Genomic DNA, 25,178 nt, shown 5'->3' with positions numbered 1-25,178 from the left:
CATAAAATAGTTCATTTGCATTTAATGTTAATGTCAGGCTGAATGGTCGGTCCCCACTCATTCTCCCTTCACCAAATCTGGTCCTCTTTGCAAAAAGTTTGGACACCCCTGTACTACATAGTTTTCCAATAATACTCACAGTACTAGACAAAATTAACACTCTAGTCTTTTTTGTACAGGAAACCTCTGTTTCTCACTTTTAACAGACAATACTTTATCTGCCCAGAAATATAGCTTTTGACACAGAAAATGCTGTAATCTGTGCAAATAAACCAGATGATTTTTTTTGTGTGTAGAATAACTCCTGAATTGTAAATTTTCTGTTCAGTCTAAATTTCTCCTTGTAAGGGTTTTCCAATAGAGCGGTGCACAGATCTGTTTTTCAAAATGGGCTCCAGCTTTTCCAGCTCTTTCAGCTCTTTTTAAAAAATACAAAATAATTTTTATTGAAGGGTAAGTGATTGCAAGACATACAAAGTTATTTTAAAAACGGGGTTCACAAGTGAGGGTGACAGTGGGGACTCTTTCAGCTCTTTTGACCAGCCATAATGGCAAAGGCTCCACCGCCATTTCTTTTCCGGCAGCAAAAAACCACGTGGCTGCTGAAAAAACTGTTTTCAGTTTCTTTCAGCTACATGTGGAACATGAAGAGGCAGCTGCAAAGTCTTTTAGGCAAACTGGGCTTCCATTTTTCTGTTGCGAGCAAACTTCCAAGAGAAGCAGATTGGTGATCTAAATTCTCAGTCTGCTCGCAATTCAGCATGGCTTGGCTTGTTTTTTTTTTTTTATTATTCAAATAGAAATAAATAAGCAGTTTACTTCCTACTAGAACTGTGCAAAATTATCCTTAGTCCTCGCAAATTTGTATTTACAACATGATATTTGACATGTGGTCATGGCATGGGCAAAAAAAATTGTAAGTATCAATAATGGCCCAATACTTTTTCATTTGTAATTTGTAAACCTCAGAAACCTCCCAAATTCAGTTTCATTTTCAGCTCAAGCAAGCAAATCAAAGTCAAAAAGGCTGCCATTCCTCTTTAAATCAATGACCTCTCACCATTAGGAGAGGGAAGCAGCAGGGAGAAAGCAGAGTTTGCAGGGAATGAGATGAGAAAGCAAAGAATTCTGGGAAATGTAGTTTGGGAAGGCAAGGAGAATTCAAAAGTCCCTGCTCTAAACTACATTCCCCAGAATTCTGGTCAGCATCAAAAAGCCTCAGTCAGGAAAGGGGAGAGATTTGTCCCCTCGTAGCAGCAACCAGCCAGAATTCCAATAAATCATTGAATCAGCAAAGAGGAGAACTGACTGATACTTCTAGTAAGTAAATCTCTGTGCTGGGTTGGGAAGAAATCCCTAAATGGAAGTTCTATTGGTTAATATAAGAGACATTCAATGAGATAGCTTTTGTGGCTTTTTTCTAAAGTTTTTGTCAAAATCTTTTAAAAATTTCAAAAATCAGTAGGTGTGTGAATATTTCCAAAAGTTGGTGGGAATGATCTCCTGTTATCTTGTGCCATTTTATAGAAAATTCAAGGAGATTGTTCTTGTAGTTTTGTTTTTAAAAGTGTTGTTTATAAAAATTTTGAAAATTCCCCAAAAATCCATGGATAAGTGAAATGTTCTGAAAGTTGATAGGCTAACAACTTCAAATGTGGGGCAGGGGTATCTTGCCATTTTTAAAGCCACCATAAAATGAGAAAGTAATTTATATCTTTTTTAAAGAATGGCTAATTCTCCTTCAGGTGGTGTGGCTCCCATTGAAATAAGTGTTTAAATGGGGTGACTTAACTCAGCTTCATTGACCAGATGTTGAGGGCAAACAATCCCAGAAAGGATAGTTTTTTAACTCTGATGCCTTTAATCCAGGTTTTATTGAAGGATATAAGGAGAAGGGATCCCAGAAAGGGTGGTTTCTTAAGCCTGATGCCCTAAAATGACTGAAAGGGAAGCCTCACATGTTCCCTATTGCTGCCAATAGGATTTTTTTCAGGAAACTCCCAAAAATGGATCTGGGGATCCACCCAAATCCGGATAATGAAAATGGAACCAGCTTTCACAGAATTGTGCACCCCTATTTTCCAACACTCGAGAAATGTGGTCCCTCCCCTTTTCTGAAAATTTTCATATGTACTTTCCATCCTTGTGAGAAAGATGATCCATACCACCCTGCCTTTATTGGCACCAGACTCTAATTGCATAGTTGAATTTGACTTTATCTGCCAAAATGTTTTTATACATATTCACCTCTCTTCCAATTACAATTGAGTGGAATGTGTCTACATGGCACTTTACAACTAGAGTGCATCTACAGTGTAGATGCAGTTTGACAGCACTAACTGCCATGGCTCAATGCTATGGAATTGTGGAATTTGTTATTTGTGTGATACTTCTGAGGTTGTTCTGGTGGGTTCCTTAGGTGGGAGTGATCATGTTCTTCTAGGGGTGATCAATCCCAGTCAGACACATAGTCTAGACTACAAGAAAGCTGATTTCAGTAAAGTTAAGAAAAAATTGAATGTGAACTCATGGTCAGACACACTAAAAGAGAAAATAGTTCATAATGGGTAAGAGTTTATGAAAAGTGAGATATTGGAGATACAATGTCAAGTTCCAATGAAAAGGAAAAAGAGAAGTTGTCTGAAGACACCAGAATGGATGTCTAAGGAACTTTAATCTGAGCTACGATTTAAAAGGGACATTTATAAGAAAACAACAGTAAGAGCTGTTCAACAGTGTAATATGCTGCCTTAATGGAGTCTCCTTCTCTAGAGGTTATTAAAAAGAGGTTGGGTGGTCATCTGTTGGGACTTCTTTGATTATGTATTCCTGCACACCAAAGGGTTGGACTGGATGGCCCCTTTGGTTTCTTAAAACTCTGATTCTATGAGACACCTGCATTCATTGGCAGATAAGGCTAAATACCTTGTAAAACCAGAACTCCAGTGAACCCATAGCATTGAGCCATGGAAATTAAAGTGACGTCAAACTGCATTAATTCTACAGTGTAGATGCACCTCTGCTTCACAGTACCAATTTTTGTTTAGCATATCAGTTATTTTGAGGTGCTTCTTCACCCCAAGTGTAATTGGTTGTCAAAGAGGATTTGAGATGGTAAGTTTGGTTTCAGATTTGCCATTGCTGCTGGGTAGCAGTTGAATCAGCTATACTAGAATGAGATGAACTTTGCTGTGAATATTTGGTTCTGCTCTAGTTTTATTTTGAGCTCTGAAGTCTGGGGATTTTCTGTTAACGGTTTGAAGTTTGTACATAGATGGATGCATTTCTCTCTTTCCCTCAGGACCATATTAGAATTTTAATCTCCTAAAGCAGAACCTCCAGAGCATGAACTATCATCATTAGCACAATGAATGTACTTTTAAGGAAGAACTGATTTACATGTTAATACAAGGTGTGTTAGAGAAGTGGCAAAAAACTGCCATCCTATTACAATTTACTTGCCTATGGGTAGAGGTCTAAATGCCCTGGATGAATAAATGCCTCTATGATATTTGCAAATCATTATTCCAATTTGGAGACTACCTATATTTACCTATACTAGCAGTGACAGGCACTGTTAGTAAAGGAAAGATATGCTTAAAGCATACGCACAACAAAAATTGCCATATTTGGCTTATAAAATAAATCAACCTCTTGCACCAGACAAAAGTGAGTTGAGGCTGCACTCTGGGGAGGGTAAAAGAAAATGCCTATGGGTGTGAAGATGATAGTTACATATATCCCTAATGTGGCTAATCTCAGACTAAAGAAACAGAAAATAGAAAACATCCTATACATTTAGCGGAGTGAAGTGGAGACATATCTCAATGTTTTTTGTTAGTTAAAAAAGAGCATTGCATGTTTCAAAATGTGTCAAGCTTCTTAAATAAAATTACCATGTTAAAGTGTCTTAAAATAAGTTTTATTTCTCCCCAGTTTCTTCTGTAATCTTGCATGGGCAAATCTTCCAGAGAAAGGGAGGGAGCAAGTGATGTAGTGGGTATAGTAACTGCTTAGTAATGTAAGGACCTCATCACAAAGGCCCTCATTAGAAAGGCTTCGCCTGGCTTCACCGAGAAAAGAGACAAGCAGCAGGACAAATCTGTTGCCCTGTGTGCAGCTCCCTTTTGGCAATGTTTCCTGCATCACACATGGGGACCATCGCCCTTCTGCAGAAGATCCGTGCCGGCTCCATTGGAGACAGCACAACACAAGAAGCCTTCCGTGTTGTAGGGGGAAGCATCCAATTATGCTTCCAACTGAGCCGGGCTGTGGCGCAGCTGGCTAGTAACCAGCTGCTATAAATCACTACTGACCGAGAGGTCATGAGTTCGAAGCCCGGGTCAGGTTAAGCCTCCGACCATTTTTTTAAAAAAATAGCCCCGGCTTGCTGTTGACCTAGCAGCCCCAAAAGACAGTTGCATCTGTCAAGTAGGGAAAATTTAGGTACGCTTTATGCGGGAGGCTAATTTAACTAATCTACAACACCATAAAACTGCTCACGAGGAAAAGAATGAGGAAGAACAGCCACCTATGGACGGTGAAGCAACAGCTCCCCCTGTGGTCGGAATCGTGAAGCTGGAAAGATGTTAAAATGCCTCTGTGTCTGTCTAAAACTGAATGTTGTCTGTCTGTTGGCATTGAATGTTTGCCATATATGTGTTCATTGTAATCCGCCCTGAGTCCCCTTCAGGGTGAGAAGGGCGGAATATAAATACTGTAAAATAAATAAAATAAAATAAAATTATAACGTAGCATGGTTTGTTTGTTTATTTATTTGTTTGTTTTCATTATCACTAGCAGACCAGCATCATGTCATACTTCCAGAGAGCTCTTATCCCCTTTCTATCCATGGATTTAATTCTTCATCAATTTTCTATTCAAAGGAGCAACACTTAATTTTAGTAATTTTCTTCCTACCGAGAAATGTCTTTGGAAATTGCAATATTATTTTTTTTCTACAGAAAAGGTTGTTTCCTTTGCCTAAAATGCTGTGAGAATGTTTGGCACAAAATAACAACAAAGTTCCAAATTATGAAAATTCTTGTAACTCCAGGATTTCTTCTTATCAGGGTTTCCTGACTCTCAAAAATGTGATTTCTCATTATTTTTAAATATTTTAAAATATTACTTCAATTCCAAGTCCTATCTTGGGAATAATGGGACAAGTCTGACCATTCCAGCCTCTGAATAAAGGAAAAGTGTTGTAATGTTTTGGAATGCCTTCATTTATTTTTCTTTGTAAATTATTTTCATTTTGTTTGAGTCTCTTCTCCTTTTGAAGTTTACTTTTGACCATAGTCAGAGTGGAGGTGAAATTGGAAGCAATTATTTTTGTCTACAAAGGAATTGAAAGGCTCCTTTAAAAAATGTAACCAGAAGTGTGGGGAGAAGAGCTGATGCCAGAAACCACAGTAACCTTACACTAATGTAATGATTTATTACACAAGAATGAGGACTTTGGGAGATGGAGTAGAGAGGAATGGTCATTTCGCCATATCCAATGATGACGCCAGCTAACAGGATCATAACTTGAATAGGTTATGGCAGCAGTGAAATGGGCGAAGTATGGTGCGATTTTATGAAATATTCCAATCCTCCTATGAATATCCTTCATTTAAACCAAAGAAAGTGCTTTGGAGAACTTGTCATTCATTTCTTCTAGTGTAAATGAACAGAAAAAAATACATCTGTGCAAAAGCACATTGTGTGGAAGATTTGATTTTGCTCAGGAGTAGGAAAAACAGTACAGATGGAAGCACACAAAAAGATCTTTCCCTCCTTCTTTTGCTATTTTATGGTCCAGATGTCACAGCTAATATATACTAATGCAATGCTTGGTGATGTATTGGACCATACTTTGTACATTTTTGCTAGAGTGCACTGGGTATCCTATTTAATGGAATGGTTTTCTATTGCTGCTTCAGTGCCATTCTCTTTAATAGGCTAGGAACTTTGATTCCATTAGCATGTTTAGCGTGCTCCTTCTGCTGAAGTTTTCAGGTTCACTTTCATGATGCAAGGAGATGGAAATTAGCAAGAGCAGTTCCTGGGTGACCTAATTTTGACTCAAGAGAATTGCAATGGCCCACACATGCACAGAGACAAAAAGTTGTAGATCTGATTGACTCATTGTGTCAGGGAGGCAAAGTATTATAAATGAAAGAATTATTAAGAGATTCAGCCTCTTGGGATCGATTCACCTTCACTGCTAGGCGACCGCAGGAGAGTGAGGCATTTGCATTTGAAACAGTGTTGATTCTTTTTCTATCCTTCATCAAAATCACAATCTTCTTTTTATGCAACTTACGAGTATATGGAAAGTGAAAATGGAACGTGGATGCCTAGGCATGGTGAGTCAGGAAAGGATGCTATTGTACAGTTACTGTTGTTGCTGCTATTCAGATACAGCCCAAGGTTAAGGACAAGATGTCATCTCCCATATTCCACATATAAAAGGAAACTAGAAGCTGTACCTTGCTCCTGTATAGCATTCTGCACTATACTCAAAGGTTGCAGTCTAGCTTTGCTGCTATGGTATATGTGCCAGTGGGGTTGTGAATCCTTTCTGGGAATTTGTCTGAACTTTAAAGGAACTATCCAATGGCAAACTTCCTTTGAATAAATCTTGCTGATTTAAGTTAGAGTTGGCTTACAGATGCAGAACAATGCATCTGTGTTGCTGAACCTTATCTAAAAATACTTTCACACTTTGGATCATTCTTCAAAGTTCAAACTAAATCCCAGAGTGAATTCAACACCTCTCAAACATGAAAGGCAACAGGCACCACTGATATCACTAGAAATGAGTAAACAGAAAAAGAAATCAAACATCCAAAGTGTTCTGGTTTTCAGTTGTATAGAGAAACTACGACAGCAAAGCTAATACTTGCCTTATTTATTTATTTTTGTAAAAGCTTTTGCAAAATTAAATAACAGCTTTTGCTCTTATTTTTGTAAAGACTGGTCCATCTATCTATGAGAAACTGACTCTTTCTCTTCACACTTTAGATGAAGATCAGTTGTATGTCCTTTTTGTTTTGAATATGAGAAAATTTCTTATCTTTGCTCAGGGATGTTGTAACACTCAGTGGTTAGTAACTACCAGTAACCAAGAGATATGTGCAAAACTTGGACAAAGTGAGAGCTTCTACTTAGTCAAGGATGGGCCTCCTGTTGCCCCAACCACTGTGAGAATGGCACATTAAGTAGCAGAAGATGGCTCTCATGTTGTTGGGCAAAGAATCCATTCTGGTTTTAATCTGAACTTTAAAGGATCTCTTCAAGGTATCCCTCCAAGTATCTTCAGCATGTTGGATACCTTCTTTATACTTTAGATTCCAGAGTAGATGTATTGCCCAATGACTTGGAAACCTATAGAAGGATTGTGCAATTCGGCTGAACCATGATCTGTTTTTGGTATCCAAATTTCAGTGGGTACCTGAATCAGTTTTTGGGAGCCTCTCAAAATCGGCTAGTGGAAAACCCCCTTTCTGAGATCCTTTCCCTTCAGTTTTTCAAGGAGACTTAGGTTTAAGGCAAGAACTTAAGAACACACATTTTCTGGGATCCTTTTCCTTCTAGCAGCTGTCTCCCTCCCCACACCCCGCATGTATTTGGAGGAAACTGAAAGCAGCCATTTTCCAGAAGCCACTATTCTTTTGTGGCAAAAAAAAAAAGCTGTGGAGACCTTCTCATTATGGGCGTCATTGCCATTACTGGAACAATCACTATCACATTTCTCTCCATGGATTGTCTCATTTGGCATGGCCTCACTAATTCCATCTTCCTATCCAATGCATTGACACTCTTCAGTTTTCAACGTATTTTTCCATAATTGAACTATAGTGGCAAAATGATAATATTTGTTTTAAAAAAAAAGGAAAGAAGGAAGGAAGGAAGAAAAGGAAATGAATGTAAAAGAAAAGACAAATGTCATGAAATAATCCTCATCCTGCTTGGAAATAGCAAGAGGGAAAGGGGGAGAAAAAAAAATCATACTCATTTGTGCCACACGATTTCTGGAACATCAAAACTGCATTGGAGAGGACCCATCACATCAGAGGCAGCATTGAAACAGCAGAGATATTGGAAGCCATTTCAGGAATTTCCCTATCAGTGAAAAGAGAAACTCTACTAACAATTGTAATGCAAAGTAGTCATAGGAGAAACACTGCATCATGTGATAAGTAGCAGCCAGACACAATATTGTCTTTTTGTAATTATGATTTGCCAGCTTTGTCTGATAAAGCAATTTGTTAACATCAACAAGGCTGGATCTACACTGTATCTCAATGCTATAGAATTATGCGAGTTGTATTTTTGAAATGTTTTAAGTCTTCTCTGCCAAAGACGGCTGGTGCCTCACCAAACTGTAAATCCTGAGATTCCCATTGCATGAAGCCATGACAGTTAAAGTGCTGTCAAACTGCATTAATTAGCTGTTAGAGAATTCTGCCAATGTGTTTCTAAAGTTTAATGTTATCACTTAGAATTATAGTATTAAAGCTACCTACATGTGGCCAAGCCAATTTTGAAGGAGTTTCCAAAAATATCGAATCTATATGTTATTGCTCCAGCTTCTTCACAATTTGTCTCCCATTGCTGAACTGTGAAATATTTTTCAAATTGCTCAATAATACTCTAAAATCATTTCTATATATGTTGAATGTTTCTTATTGTGATCCTAATTCTCAGGCATCCAAGTTTTACATTATTTTAGTGATAGACATATTAGAATAAGAAAAATGATGAAATGCCACTAACAAACAGTGCCAACCATATTTGCCACATACAGGCATTTTCTCCTCTCACCTCTGCTACCCGTTACCTCTTTTTTTACAGCTCCTTATTAGTTTTTTATGTTATAGAGAAATTCTAGTGAAGTACTCAGGGAAATAAAAAGTATATTGTTTGTGAGAGGGGAAAGTCCAACTTCTTACAAATGCCCTCTTGTCCTTATATGTGGGAAAGAAGCTAGATTGCTCTTGCATGTTGCCCAAGGCAGCCGCCTTGTTCTGCTTGAGTCAAAAGACTCAAATGTACAATAGCTTCTTTTCTTCCATTCTGATCTGACACACTTGTGTAACAGCCTTCTGGGGAGGAAGCAGTTCATTAAGTCAAGGACAGCATGAGTCAATGGTTTTAGGGAATTCAATGATAAGCTGATCTGTCCTTATATGAGAGATTTGCTTTGACACATCCCTCACATAGGATTGTATTGCTGAAGAAGGTTCTATATAGAATGAGAAGAGTGTACACTAAATGTGGGTCATCATGTTCTACTTGTGCAATCATAGTGAAGTAGTGGCAGGGCCTTTATTACAATGGGAGTTTGTAAAATAAAGGTGAGAAATGCTCCTTGCATTATCCTTTAGAATACATCGGCACATAATAAGCTGTTCCATTTTTCTGGTCATCAGCTTGGTGACTGACAAAAAAAATCAAATAAAAGATATCTGGGATAATATCAACTCTCAATTTGTTATACGTCTGTGGGCTAATTGGCTTGCAAAAATAAGGCCAGAAATAAGAGAGCACCATTGTTCAGAACTGATTCGCATATAGAAATTAGAGATGTGCACAAAAAAATTCCTTTGTTTCCTTCGTGCTATGGTTTTGTTTTGACCATTTTTCTACACAAAACAAATAGAGACATTTTCATAGGAAACGGGGAAACAACACAAAAATGAAAGCTGCAGACATTGTGCTTGCTTTTGTTTTCTTTTCCTACTGACAGAGGGCTACTGCTTTCCCACTACAGCTGATGTGTACCAATGGGTCTTAATAATATGCATTGCCTGTCTTATCGGGCAAGGGCCATTGCGGCTCATCATGGCGCTGCAGGGGGCTTCTTCTTCCCAGAAGTCCCCTGTGTGGTGGGAAAGTCTTCCGCCACCTGGCCTCCTGGCCAATTGGTGGCAGGCCAGCCCAGGCAGCCCTGTTTAAGGCCGCCCGGAGGGCCAGAGCAGGCATCAGGCCTGTTGGGATAGCAGGGGTAGCAGACCAAGTGGTTGCAGACCAAGCAACAGCAGCTCTGGCATGGTATTTCTGTGGCTCTGGGAGGGTGCTTTGGCCTTCCCGGGCTTTGCTCAGGCCTTTTTTCTGTTTTCTTTCTTTAGGCCGCTTTAGGGCCTACCCCCTCCTCCCAGCAATGGCAGGAGGGTTGCTCGGGCCTTCTGGAGCCTTGCTCAGGCCTTTTTCCTTTTTCTTTCTTTAGGATGCAACAGTGGCCCTCCCGTTGTTGCCAGGAGGAGGAGGGGTAGGCCCCAAAGCAGCCTAAAAAGAGAAAAAGGAAAAAAAGGTCTGAGCAAGGCCCCGAAAGGCCAAAGCACCCTCCTGGAGCCACAGAAATACCTTTTCTGTTAGCAGGTTTCCTACCACCCCCAGCCCTTGCTAGGGCACTTCCTGCCTACCGGCTACATAGGAAGAGTTGCTTTGGCCTTACGGGGCCTTTAAAATAAATAAATAAATGAATGAATATAACTAACTAAATAAATAAATAAGCCTTGCTTTTCTCTTGAGGCCTATTCAGGGCCTCTGGCCCAAGCCTCCGTCCTCTCCTGGCAAGAGGGCTACACCCAGCCATTGTTAGGGTTCTTGCCCCTGAGGCCTGCTTTGGCGGCCTCTGGCTTGGGGCCTCGCTTCCCCAGGCCTTCTATTGCCCTGCTTTCCCTTGGCTTAGGCCGAAATGCCCTCCATATGTGGTGATTTTCAACCCCTTAGCCCAAAAACTGAGCAGGGAGGGGGGAGGTGAGCCTCAGAAGCCCTCCCATTGCAGCCAAATACGTAAATGAGATGACACGAATGAAAATACACAAAATGAACAGCAATTCCACACAAATGCAAAACACTAATAGAAATACTTTGAAGTAGGAGGTATTCATAAATATGTAGATAATACAGTGGTGTAGTGGTTCATGCTCTGGATCAAACTCCAAGAGACCAGGATATGAATTCCCATTTGACTAGAGAAACTCACTGCTTAAAATCGCACTCTCTCAGTGTGAATAAATTTTGCTGAAAGGTTAAGTTTAGGATTGCCGTAAGTCAGAAATGACTTGAAGGCTTACAATAGTATATAATAAATTGTAAATACATAATTCCTGATGCACATCCATGATATTCTTTGAAAGAACTGTACCATAGGCCTTCTTGCATGTTTGAATTTATTCCAAACAGACACAGATAGGCTTACATTCAGTTTAGTATTTGTGATTTATTAAATCATAGTATTTCTGTATACAGAAGACTCTTTCTTGCGAAACCCCTAGGCCTGCTTTATCCATGTAATTGTTATACCAAACAGTTATTTCCCCTCCATCCCCAAACTCTGATAAACACTGACTATTACAATTTGAAATGTGACAGATGCTGAGAGAAAGGGATGATATTCTGTCAATTTAAAATTTATTCAGAGATCCACAAAATTCAGGTGGTATTTTCTGGGAGAAAGGAAAACTCAGCTGCTCAGTTTTCTGGTGATATTCTGTCACTTCTCATCTATTCAATTTGTTTTGAGTCTGTCTACAGTAATTGGCACAGTTTTCTGTGATGTCTGTAAACATCTACAGAATCCTAGTTAAAGAAAAGGATGTTAGAATAGCACAGATGAATTAAAAATTCTAGTTCTCTTTCTTCTAAATCCCAAATGACATATTATGTGGAAAATGTGGTGACATATTGCCGGGAGTTCTTCTCTGCAACTTTGAGCTAACATTAACAGTAGGACTGTACAATGGATAAAAAAAGTTTCAAAAATAATTTAAAAAATAAGAGGAACCGGCATTTCATTTCTAAAGTGTTTCTAAAGTATTGTTAGTAAAATTTAGTTATTATTACAATAGTAATGAAATTTCATTATTATTTTGTTAAAGTAATTATGTGTGGTGGGGTTTTTGGGGCCCCTTTCTCCTTCATTTTTAGAGGTGAAAGTTGCTACAATGGTAGAACACATTTAAGACTGCCCCCCCCCCAATTCAGAATGTTTCAGTCATCTTGTGATGACTCATGGGCCTTGTAGTCCTGTTCCTAGAACTATTGTGACAGACGAAGAGGAAAACATGGGATTTTTGCCGGTTCTGCCAGAGCCGGAGTCTCCTCAGTCTCCTCACCTGCAGGATGTTGATGTTTGTCCTCAAGAATTCAGCCAAACAGGCCTTGGGCAGAACTCCCCCCCCCCCCGTTTCCCAGAAAAGAATCTTACTCCCGTGAACGGGGAAATAGAGAGGCTAATCGGAGGAGTTTACGCATTGCTGCCAGAAATCAAGCTGATTAGGCTTGCTTCCCTTGGGAAATTCTAAGGAGTCATGCATCTGGACAGAGTTGGGTTTCGCTTCTCGTTCTCTAGGGAAAGAGTTCTGTTGGCGGGAAAACGAGACCCAATATAGGTGCCTAGCGCCAGGGATACTTTGCGGAGTCAATTGTTCAGCTTGAGGAGAGAGATCGTGTGTGGACTTCGTAACCCCAGTTCCTTGTTTCCCGGATTAAGTTTCCAGCCTTGCCTTGTTTCACGGACTTCCTTGGACTCTGTTCATGTTTCATGTTTGCCTCGTTTCAAGTCTTTGATCTAGCCAAGAATCAAGTCTATTTTCCAGCCTTGTTGTCAAGCTTCATTGGACTTTAAAGACTCTGTCATTCCCCACACTATTGCTTGGCAAAGTGTGTGTTTCAGTCAAGTGGATTATAACTTTGAACTCTAATATCTTATATTGGACAATACATTTCTGGACTATATTTGACCTCATCTGAAAGGTCTGCTTCTGAACTATATTCTTCACTTGTTTTTATTGACTTTATATATTTCTTTAATAAAGATATTAGATAGATTCTGGCCTCTGTGTAAGGTTATTGGTGCTCTGCAGCCTGGGTCCTGACACATCTATTGTTTTTTTTAGCACATCACCTGATTTTGGGGGATTTTAAAAATATTTTCTCAAGAAAAATCATTTTTAGCTGCTATGGCTGGCTGGAGTGGGTTGAGGCGGGGTGGTGTGGTGTGGGGTTGTGAGCACACTTGAAGGACATAACACATTTATCACTGCAATTAAGCCCATCAAGTTTCAGATGGTTTGTCAAACTAAATTAGGCTCTGAACAGGATCCAGCTCCTGCTCTTGCCCCCTCCTCCACCCCCTCCTACTCCGGTGGGGCATGCTTTAGTCCATCCTGAGGCCAGGAGCAGGAAAAGCAACAGGACAGTGTTGCAGCCCAGCTGCCTGTTTGATCCTTTTTCACCCACACAAATCAACAATAATGAGTTTATTAAGAAAATGGTATATAAAAAGTAACAGCTTCAAAATAGTGCAAGCAATTATCTAAAAGTCAGTTAAAATAAGCAAAGTTAGCATGGAAGTAAGTACCATCAAAGGCAAGACTGTAAAAACAGTATCAAAGTACAACCATAAACTATAATCCCAAAGGCTTGAAAACTGGAAACAAGATTTGTAGTCCAAACAGAAGACATGCAATTTAAGCAGGAAAACAAGATCCAAAAACTAATGACCAGAATTCCTGACTTGGAGTTTCCAAGACAGGTGACTTGATACATGAAATGCTGATCTCCACATTGAACAAAGCCTCACATCCCTCCCTCTTTCCTAAACATAATTCATTCCCATACCTGGGCTCCCTTTGTATATCTTTCTGTCTCTGAGAACAACTAAGCTGTCTCTGTTTCATACCCTCCCATCTGAGCCATAAACATTGGGTTATTGGTAGCCCTCCGTTCTCATCCACATTCATTCCCTGGGATATGCAGGGGTAGGGGTAATATTAGCCCTGACCAAATCACTTCCACCCAGAGATCTGTAGGTTCTGAACTGAAAACCACATCAATGGTATGATTTGCTGAGTGTGTAGGTCTGGAAACATATTACAACAGCCCCATGTTTGTCATGAATACTATGTACCCCTGAGTTGCACCTGACAAACTGGTCTTCAATGGTACGTTGAAGTCACCCAGAAGCAAAAATCAAGGAAACTCCAGACTCCAGAACCAATTCTGTGATCCTAGCCAGAAAGTCTGATAGGCAGTTGGGTGGATGTTACATGAACATAATCCCCAGTCTATTCCTGGTTTACTGTGCCAAATAGTGCTGTGAGTACTGGTTGAAGTGAAATCAGTGCTGGTAGTGCTTTTGGTCAAACATATTGTTTGTTGTCTGAATGTCTTCATGCTGAGTGGGACTGATATTTTAGTCCTACCCTACACTATAATACTTTTAAAAGTATTTTTAAATACTATAAAAACATTTATTATCGAGATAGCAACTTGAATATTTTGTTTCTTTAGCTTTTGCTAGCTGGAAAAGAGTCTACAAAGATATTAATCCAACTATTTCCTTCTCTTTTTATAATTAGGAAGTTCAGAATCTTCTACCTTGTTCATACAACAAAATCTTCTACATTTCTCACACAAATCCACTTGCTAAAGGCATTTTTGCATGCTATTAACCTTTGGAATTGCCATAAAATGGCTGATGGCTAATGGGACATGACAGACAAACATCTGACTGTGTCACTATAGGCAGATTCACACGGACCCTTGAGGTCCTGGAAGAGACATTCACTATAGCCACATGCTTTACAAATATCCAACTTCATTCTTCACTATTTATGGCTATGTCAGAGTCTGGCCACATAAAAGGAGGGTTTACATGGGAAAGGAGACAGGAAATATGATGGAATTTCACCTCTGAATATCAGTCTATGTGATCTCTGTGAAGTCAGTTGTCCTTTCCTTTAACCAAAAATATACTACCTTAGAGGCATGTTGTGTACATTTGATTAGGAAGAAAATATACACTTCAGAAAAACCATAAAGGACACATGGACATAGATTTGGTGAGGCATATGCAACTCTTGCACCCTTAATTCAGTTGGATATAACACACCCACAAGCAATTCTTATTTGGTTATTGCTGAGACTAAACTACAACTGTTACTATGAAATTACTCTTTGGCACTGTATCCAATGCATAAAATCATTTCTTTGTGTAATGCAAGGTTATTTTTAGCCTGTCTCCGCCTCAAGGTCTCAAGGCAAGTGACAATCATTTATAAAGCAAAGCTAGGCATCAACTATAGATGGAAGTATACCCACTCACAGATTTTTTTAAACACTCTGTAATGGCTTGACCCCAGCAATTCAAATGCAGTTCAGACAGGATGTTTCGCTTCACCAACACTAACTACTTGTAGAAGTTAGTGAGGCTTTTAAAGATTACCTGTATGTAAATGCATTTTATGTCCTGTTGACTAGGGATAGACAAGAACTTCATTTTTTGTCAGACATGTCTTCATACCTAAGATGAAAAGAGCTTGCGATGTCCATTTATAAGACACATTCATTCACAAACACATTTATAAGCACAGCTTATACTACAAAGCAGAGATGGATAAGCTTGCCAAATTTGACTCCCATCACCAAGTTTCCTTTCAAATTCTGTACCCCTTTATATCAGTGTCAGGTGATGCCCAAATTTAGAAGCACAGTGGTGGCAATGTAAGGGGTGAAATCACTTTCACTTTAGGATAAGCCACACAGCTTATGCTTTGGTTTAAAAGAGAATCATGCTTCTAGAGTGATTTCTAATTGAACTGTTCTACTTTGCAACAATGTGTGTGGATCTCATTTAAAGGCAAACCTAGGTGGGTGTGAATCTCTCTGTGTGTGAGGAGGGGGGCACTGCTGCTGCTACAACACTGTCATATTTGGACCATGTAGTGAAAATGGCATTGGGCATGAAATAGGTGGAGACACATATCACTTAACTGCCTAGCATGCTGTTGGCATATTTCAACTAAAGTGTGAGATGAAAATCGTGAAACAGGATTTGGCTAAATATTCACAACACACTACTGAAAGAAGGCTTTTGGAAGTTGCAGAATGTTTCTTAAAATGTGATGTTTGTTTTGTTGGTGTTTTCCCTGTGGAGTTCTTCCACGCAAAATGGCTATTCCCTCTCCATCATTCATTCTGTCCAATCTTTAAAGAGAGATGAATGCATAATGCATACATGGAATGTTGGGAATGTAAGTACTACAGAAAAAAAATCAAATGAAAAATATAATTAAAAGAATATAAGTAAGTGTTATGGTTGAGCCTTATGGCTCCGATACTGGGAGACGTGGTCGTAAGACTCCTCGGGAGTCAGACTCTCTTGAGGAGCAAGAAAGGAAACGGCTGCGGGACTTATTTGCAGAACCAACAGACGAAGACTCCTTTGAGGGTTTTACCGAGGGAATGGAGGAAGAGATGGTTAGTTCTGAGGAGGATGACATGGAATGGACTCGTGTGAGGGAGGATTTGGGTGTCACCGGCAATGATAGTGTGGGAGGCGACTGGCGGGTTGCAGGATCGGACCCGTGGACGAGCTGGAGAGATGGAACGGGATCCACAGCTGGGGATGCTGTGGGGCGTAGTCAAAGGTGTTTTAGCTCTGATGAGGATGATGATGATGAGGCACCTGGAATTAGGGTAACAGCTGATAGCGATGAGGAGTTGTGAACTGGCATAAAATGGGGTTTAGAATCCAGGGCTAATTGCGTTGGGCAAGGTAATCTGGACGAACGCTTGGGCTCTTGTTGGGAACTTCCTGAAGACGGGTGTGATTCGTTTGCTGAATACGTAAGTTACCAAGGACACTGGGCATAGACGGCGGGAGGAACTGTGTGGGCTTTTCCTGTGCAACTTGTGTTTAATCTTGATAGCTTGGACCTCCGTCGTCTTTTTGACGGACATTAATTGCCTACTCTGGAATGACGCTGGACTGACTGACCGACTACGACCTCGGACTATCCCTTCTGTGGCTATCGGTGGAACTTGTGAACTAAAGACGTCTGTACCTGGCTTTCGACCTCGGACCGGATTGGGACCCTGCTGACCGTTGCTACCCTGATTGATGTGCCTGGATCCGGATTTCGTTCGTTGCACGGAGGAGTAACAACCTTAGTTACTCATTTGTAGCTTTTGAGTAGCAGAGAGGAATCTGCTGCCAGCTATTTATGTTTCATTGAATCTTTGTTTATCAACTTTTGCTTGTTTAAATTGCCAGGCTGAAGTAAGTATTTTTGGTTTAACCCGGATTTAACTCCTGTTTAATCCGGTTTATATTTCGAACCGCTTTTAGTATCAGCGGAGCCCTTTTTGTATCTTTTCACACTGAAGGCAAGTGTTTGCCTAGTCTTTTGTTTCTTACGGGCATTTTTAGTTCTGTAACTTTAATAAACTGTGTTGAACTTTATTTGGTGGCGTTCTGTCTATGACAGTAAGACTATCGGTTTTATCTACACTGCAGAATTAGTGCAGCTTGACATCATTGTATTTGCCATGGTTCAATACTATGGAATCTTGAGAGTTGTAGTCGTGGTTGCTCGATGAACTACAATTCCAAAACTTCATAGCATTGAAATATGGCAGGTAATGTCAGACTGCTTTAATTCTACAGTCTAGATACAACCCAAGTTAGTATTGAATGCCTGAATTGAATTCACAGAAAATGTTTGTGGTGAATGTAAGTAAGAATTACAGTTACATATTAAAATACTGTAAAAAGAGGAAGTACAATTTGAAGGGGGCAATTAATATTTATCCTTTCTCCCCAAATCAGAGATTCAATAGGGCAGGCTAGATGACATGGAGGTCTCCCAGGGCCCTTCACCCAGCCATATAACCCTGAATATCAAGGCAGATAATCCGCAATATCTGCTTTGAACTGGGTTATCTGAGTCCACACTGCCACATAACCAGTTCAAAATAGCTAATGTGGAATTTTACACAACTGTGTGGAAGGAGTTCCAGTTTCAACTGTAGATATTCCCTGGGACTTACACTAAATCCTCTTTCCCACAACTCATCCATTCACAAGTTAAGTATATATTTCTGACTTGCACTCTAACAATGAGTGGGGATCAGCACCCAGCCAGCTCAGTCACCTCACAAAGTACTCAAAACATGGCCTAAGGTGCAAACTCATAAAGTTGCACACACTTTCCCTTATCCTAATTTTAAGACCCATCAAGATGCCCAGACACTCATTGTCTAACATCTGGGAACCCCTAAGACCCACGTCACTAGGAGTAAACCCATCAGCCATGCCAAACCCAATTATCCCTGAACCCAACCCATATTCCTTCCCAACCTCCAGAGGGTGGACAGAAATAGACAGGAGAAAACTTCAAATGCAACCAATGACAGTTTTTTTTAACACATTCTTCCAGACTGCTCAGTCAATCCTCAGCTGACATTCATGAATATTTAAACTTTTAGCCAGGGAGGGATGAGCTCCTTCACTCAATGATGTCACATATCCCAGAAGTTCACCAATCGCCTCTGTTTGTCATATTACCAAATGTATGTATTTTTGTATAATGCCCCTGCTTGTACCTTGAAAGCATGCTGAATTTGAAGACTGTGTCCCCCAGTGTCCATTCTGATGAGACCTGAATGAATCTATTTCCCTGCTTGTTTCATTGGACCAGATTGAGAGCTAAGGCATGCTCAAAGGACCTGACATTTTGACAACAGGATCATACTAGGAATCTCATCACATGGGGAAAATCTCTTAGAACACTTCACCCACACAGCTGGCAAGAAGCCCATCAGATCTGATCCCATGATGCACATCTATTTCCGCTGGTGCTCATGCTAACTGCATTGACAAAGTGTTTAGATAGGAAATCATGGAAACAGTGCAAGTGCATGGTGGAAAGATACGATTTCCGGTGTGTGATGGGTAAGTGGGCGATGCAGAGCATTGGATGACAGGTTTGCCCTGCAGCCCCATGATTTGTCCCACTGTCCCCCACATCAAGGACATCCATGATGTCCTTAGTGGTATAAATGAGTATTCAATATCTTGATGGAAGTCCCATAAAGCTATATTTCCATTCTTCTCAGAAGACTTCCAAACACAGCTTTGCTATTTGAAACATTTCAGAAAAGGGTCTCAGCCTTCCTTATAGGCCAGAAAAAGGCCCTACATTTGAAAGCCATGCTGAATTAAACTGGGAATTTATGTACTAACTTGTGTGACCTTGATGTCTGGCTTGGTGATCTGAAGCCTCTTCTCAGAGAATGTGGAGCTTGACAGAAGCCTGAACCTAGATTGAAAACTAGTGCTCAGACAAAGAGTCAAAGGGAATATTGCATGGAGAGCAATGAGTGCTCATAATGCTATATATGAACTCTATTCTAATTTCTTCTAATTAGCTAACTTCATTTCTGCAACAATTGTATACTTCTGTTTAGCCTGGGGTAGAGAAAATTAAAGTGGGATGTTAAAAATAGACTTTCAAAGGAATCAAAAATTGCTGTAAATGAGGTGAAGTTACTAAGGGTTTAGGTCACTTGTCCCTAGCATGAAAGACAGTGAGCTTCTATTTCACCCGAAGGCAGACTATGACAGACTAAAATAACAGAGAGATGGGAAGCCAAAACTGGAGAAAGTCAAGAGGATTTTTTAAAAAAAGAAGTAAGAACCTCATAGTCTATGAGTAAAATAACAGCAAACAGTGATAACGAGGAATTAGGGATACAAAGATGACAGAGAGATATCATACTTTGAAAACAAGGGACAAATGGCACTGAAATAATCTGCAATACTTCTTAAGCAAAGAAGAACCTGTTGAAATGAATACACATACAGTTGGTCCTCCATGTGCACAAATTCTGCATACAATTATTCAACTATCTACAGTTTGAAAACACTTTGAAAATCCCCCAAAGATAACTTTCATTTGCCATTTTAAATAAGGGATTTTATTTTCGATATGGTTTTATCCGCGAGGGTCCTGGAATCAAACCCCAGAATCTTTATGGATAACAAGAGGATCATTCTGTCTGTTTTATCTATCTATCTAATTAAATGTGTGTGGTACACACATTTAAATGGCTGAGAAGGTGTACTAGAAAAGTATGAAATCTCGTGAGTATGTTGTTGTTGTTGTTGTTGTTGTTGCTGCTGCTGCTGTTGTTGTTTTGTATGCATTCAAGCAGTGGACCAGGCCATTCCCTATCCTACAAAAATCTGCAAAAATGAGATTGCTTTAGTAATTTCCATCTTTGTCAAGCAAGAGACCTTTTAGTCTATATTCTAGGTATAAAAAGCCATGGAGGCCATAGGGAGTGATGGCAAGGAATGACGTCATGTCACACATGACCACTGTAGAATTAATGCAGTTTGACACTACTTTAACTGCTCAACTGTATGAAATCTTGGGACTTGTACTTTGGTGAGGCAGCAGCACTCTTTTCGAACATTTCCCACCAGTGAGGGAATTGAGACAATTGTCAGAGTTGCTCCTGCAGAATTCTGGGAAATGTAGTTCAGTGTTGGACCATTGTAATTCTCAGCTAGAGAGGTTCTTGGCTTTCCTTAACTACATTCCCCAGAATTCTGCAGGAGCAACTCCGACAATAGCTTCTGTTCTATAACTCTGGTGGGAAAACATCCTACAAGTATAAAGACATTGTAAATATACAGTGTCCACAATCCAATAGTACTAAGCAATGATAGTTAAAGTGGTATCAAATGCATTAATTTTACAGTGTAGATGCACCCAACAGAATGTCCTACTAGGTAGCCCTAACTGCAGTAGATCCACGAAATAAAGCATTGAAAGAGTCAACATATTAGCAATTCATATAATAACTTTATTCTTGTATCCCGCCCCATCTCCCCAGGTAGTTTGTCTGCTCTAGTCAAAACGAACAATAGGTTCTAAAGGAACTTCTACATGAACACTATATTGCAGCCTGGAACCAGCTTGGTTGGATAATACTATATTCTTCCAGCACCGCAGTCAGTCTCCCTGCCTTTCACTCTTTCTCCCTCTGTCATTGATTTAAATTAAATTATGAATCTCCTGAGACCAAAGGTGTTTAGGTAGTTTAGGTACATTCTGGCTATTGCCCCTTTCTTTTGACAAGCACCTCAAAATGCATCAGAAATTATTTAAAAAATGAAAACAGACTAAATTCATTTCTTACTAGAAAGCAAGGAGGGAAGCAATACTGAGAACATGCTCCGAGGTCCAACGATCCTTTCATGTTAAGCTTCCTTGCACAGTAATTATACTTTGGATGGTTTCTAGTTTAATATACATTCTATATAACTAAAATCTTATCATTGACCTGACCTGGTGGTTTAAGTAGTTTGGAAATTAAAATGAACAGATCAAGGTCAATGTCAGCTTTAGTTCCCAAGGTAACCTTTTGCCTCTGCTTTTTCATTTTGGCTGCCTACCATGTTTCTATTTGATCACTAGAAATTAAAAAAAGTTAAAGACATATTAAAAGTATTCATAAACTTTTTTCTTCAGTCTTTCTCTTTTTGTATGATTTCCCCAAAATGGATTGGATTCAATTTACCCTTAAAGTCAAATAGCAGTCTTAGAGTCATGTTGCAGTGTGCCTTCAAGTCATTTCTGACTTATAGCGCCTCTAAGATGAAGCTATCACAAGATTTTCTTGGCAAGATTTGTTCAGAAGGGTTTACCATTACATTTCTCTGAGGCTGAGAAAGTATGACTCAATCAAGATCACCCAGTGGGTTTCCATGGCTGAGTAAGTATTTGAATCCTTATCCCCCAGAATTTTCACCCAGCTTTCAAACCACTACCCAACACTGATTCTCCTTAGAGTCATATGCCAATCTAATTTGTATACCAATCTTAACAATATATTTCAAAAACAAAATGTAATGGCTAAAAAAGAAGAAGAAAAGCATAGTCTAATAGCTATTTTAATAGGTTTGGAATCAAAAGACCACCACTCCATCAAACCTGGGGTATAGTTAGTCATATGTGTATGGAAGGGATATCATCTCTATTCTAGAAAGGACTATCACTGCTGCTGCTGTAGAAATTACTATTGTTTTAGTTTATAATCCACTGTATTCATTTCTTTTAATCCCAAAGATACAAGCAATTATAGCTAAATGAAGCAAACATTTCAATCTGAAAAGACTGTTGATCACACAACTGAAATAACAAATGGTCAGGGCATCCTGAGAGTTATATTGTTGAAGGCTTTCATAGCCAGAATCACTGGGTTACTATGAGTTTTTTGAGCTGTGTGGCGATGTTCCAACAGCATTCTCTCCTAGTGTTTCTCCTGCATCTTCAGAGGTTCAGCCACAGGTGCAGGTGTAACGTTAGGAAAGAATTCTACTGGATTTCAAGGGGAGTGTAATGCTATACAGGCTAAATCTCTATTCCCTGATCTGCCTTCCAACTGACCAGGAGTACTTCTGTATGATTTAGGTTTCAATTTGTTTGCCCTCATCCAATCCATTGCTGATGACAGACACTAGTTTAGGAACAATGCAGTCTCCTTGTCTTTGCGATGAAAAAGTAGGGGTGCTTTAGGGGTGCTTAGTCAGTACTTCAGATCAGAAATGGTTCAAAAAAAAAAAGAAGTCTTCCTATTTTTCCTTCTTTCCTATTCACTCAGTATTGTCACTCTGCAGCCACAGTGCTGCAGCAGCTGTTGGATATTTAGAATTCCACTTGAAGTCTCCCCAGTTTTGAACAACAGATCCAGCCATCATCGGGGGATAAATCAGCTGCCAGCAGATGTGGATTGCTATTTGAGTGTAAGGCCTGGACAGCTTAATTGGGGGAAGAGATGTTAAAAGTCAAATTGACAGTCATGTAACACTTTTTGATTGAACTCCCAGTGCTGTAATTCCCGTCTCAGATGAACACAGGGTTGCACTCTTCATTAGGAGGGAGCAAATTCAGGTTCTGATGTTTTTCTTCTATTTTTGGTATCTGGAAATAAATCAAGCATGGAGGGCAGACAATCTGCAAATGACTAAAAGACAACACTTTTTTCTATAGCAGTAATGGAACAGTATTCATACAGGCACACAATAAACTCCAGAGAGGAGCAAGTAAAGGGTTCAGGCTTATGTGCCTCCTCATCATAACCATTCCCCAGAGAAGGCAGTTTAATTACATACTAGGAATCAGTGACAAAACTAGTTCCTTGTGATGGTTCATTTTCTCAATAATTATGTAAAATTGCATTACCTTATTCATTTAACAAATAACAAATAAAGTAATTACCTTCAGAATTAGAATACTGCCAATCACTGGTCAATGGTACAAGACACTCTCCTGCCTCCTATCTCTCCATCATTTGCCTCAAACTTAGAAATATGGATCTTTGCTTTTTTTTTGTTCTTATATATAATAATGAAAAATATCTAATTTTATTGAATAATATTTGTCGTGCCCCATGAAGATCCTCACAGTTTACCCCCAGTTAAGCCCTTTTTAGTTAGAGGGATTAATATTTTATGTACAGTTTCTGGGGGGTCAGTCTAGACCGTCTCTTTGCATTTGAAGCCTCTGTCTCCCTGCCCCTTTAAGAATCCTCTCGTGGTGGAGCCTCTGGCGAGGCACTTCTGGTTCTTGGAAGAAGCAGCCTTTTCGTGACTGGAAGGTGAAGAGAGAGAGGAAGGCCAAAAGGTCTACAAAATAGCACATCGAGTTGGTGCTGTATTGTGATGACCCATGGGCCTTGTAGTCCTGCTCAGGACATTGTAATTCCTGATGAAGATGAAAACTTGGGTTTTTTACCTTCCCAGTCTGAACTGGATTCTTCTCAGCCAGATCTTTCCCAGGCAGATCTGGGAACCTTGCACCTGCAAGAAAGTTGTCTCCCAGAAGTATGTCAAACAAGCCCAGAGCCTACTTCTCCCGTGTTCTTGCGCCGGGAGTTTTGTAAACAACAGAGAAGTTTGGAATCAGCTTCGCGCAGGAGTGCGAGGATTGCAGCTAAGAATGTGGCCAATTAAGACTGCTTCTCGTGAGAATCTTTGGGGAGTCTCACATCTGGTCTCAGAGTTTAGCTTTCGGTTCTGATTCCCAGAGAACTGCTTCGGCGGGAAAGTTAGACTCTATTTAGGTGTTTTACCCGCGTAGTAACTTCGCGGAGTCAATTCGTCAGCCTACGGAGCGAGTTGTGTCTGGACAGCGCGCTCCGATTCAAGCCTCGCTCCTGCTCAAGCCTTGCCTTGCTATCCAGCCTTCGCCTTGCTTCCCAGCCTTGTTTATCTACGGACTTTGCCTTGTTTCCCAGGATCAATCCTTGCCTTGTTCCACGGATTTTATCAAGTTATTCCACGGACCTTGTTCTTGTTCTTAGTTACCTTGTTCCACGTTCAAGCCTTGTTTCAAGTATCAAGTTATTTCCTAGCCTCGCTCAAGTTTCATGGACTAAAGGACCTTGTCATCTCCCCTCACTTTGCTTGGCAAAGTGAGTGTTTCGGTTATTGGATTACAACTTTGGACCTTAATATTTCTTATTGGACATTGCTTTTTTGGACTAATTCTGACCTTTCCTGAAAGGTCTAATTCTGGACTATTTTCTACACTTGTTTTTATTAACTTTATATATTCCTTCAATAAAGATATTAGATAGATTCTGGCCTCTGTGTATGGTTATTGGTGCTCTGCAGCCTGGGTCTTGACAGTTTGACTCCGCCACCCTAAGCACCAATTAACCTCGGCCAGAATGTCTACCGGAGTCGTACCTGGGCCGAGCGGCCAGCCGATTACCTACACCATCGACAAGGATGACTTGGACCGAATCCGTGATAAGCTCAATGCACAGGATGGAGAAATAAGGGGTTTGAAGGAACGCGGAATTCGTCTTCCGGCCATGGCGTTGCCAACCAAGTTTACTGGAGAAGCTTCTAAGGTTCATGTCTTCCGTCGCCAATGTCAAGCTTATCTAGAGGCCCGTGCTGCCGAGTTTCCCCAAGAAGACATCAAAGTGGCATGGGTTTACAGTCTTCTAGACGGGCCAGCGGCCAGCTGGGCGACGGCACTGTACGACCAAGCCTCTCCACACCTAAGATCAGCGCAACGCTTCTTGGACCACCTCAAGGAGACTTGGGGAATCGAGGACAATTTGGAGGCAGCCGGTCACAAACTCCGTCGCCTTTTCCAAGGAGACAGACCTATGTCTCAGTATATAGCCGAGTTCCGAGTGCTGGCCCACAACACCGGCTGGAACGATGTAGCCCTCAGGGGACAATTCCGGGAGGGTCTCAACATTGAAATGCTGGAAGAAATCTCCAAGGTGGATCCTCCCCAGACCCTCGAGGCACTCATTGATCAATGTTTACGGGCTGAAGTCATGATTGCCAACAGGAAACAGTGGGT

The sequence above is a fragment of the Anolis carolinensis genome, chromosome 2 (assembly GCF_035594765.1).
Source record: "Anolis carolinensis isolate JA03-04 chromosome 2, rAnoCar3.1.pri, whole genome shotgun sequence".
NCBI lineage: Eukaryota > Metazoa > Chordata > Lepidosauria > Squamata > Dactyloidae > Anolis > Anolis carolinensis.
The sequence above is the reverse complement of the archived record's forward strand: the minus strand, read 5'-3'. Positions refer to the sequence as shown.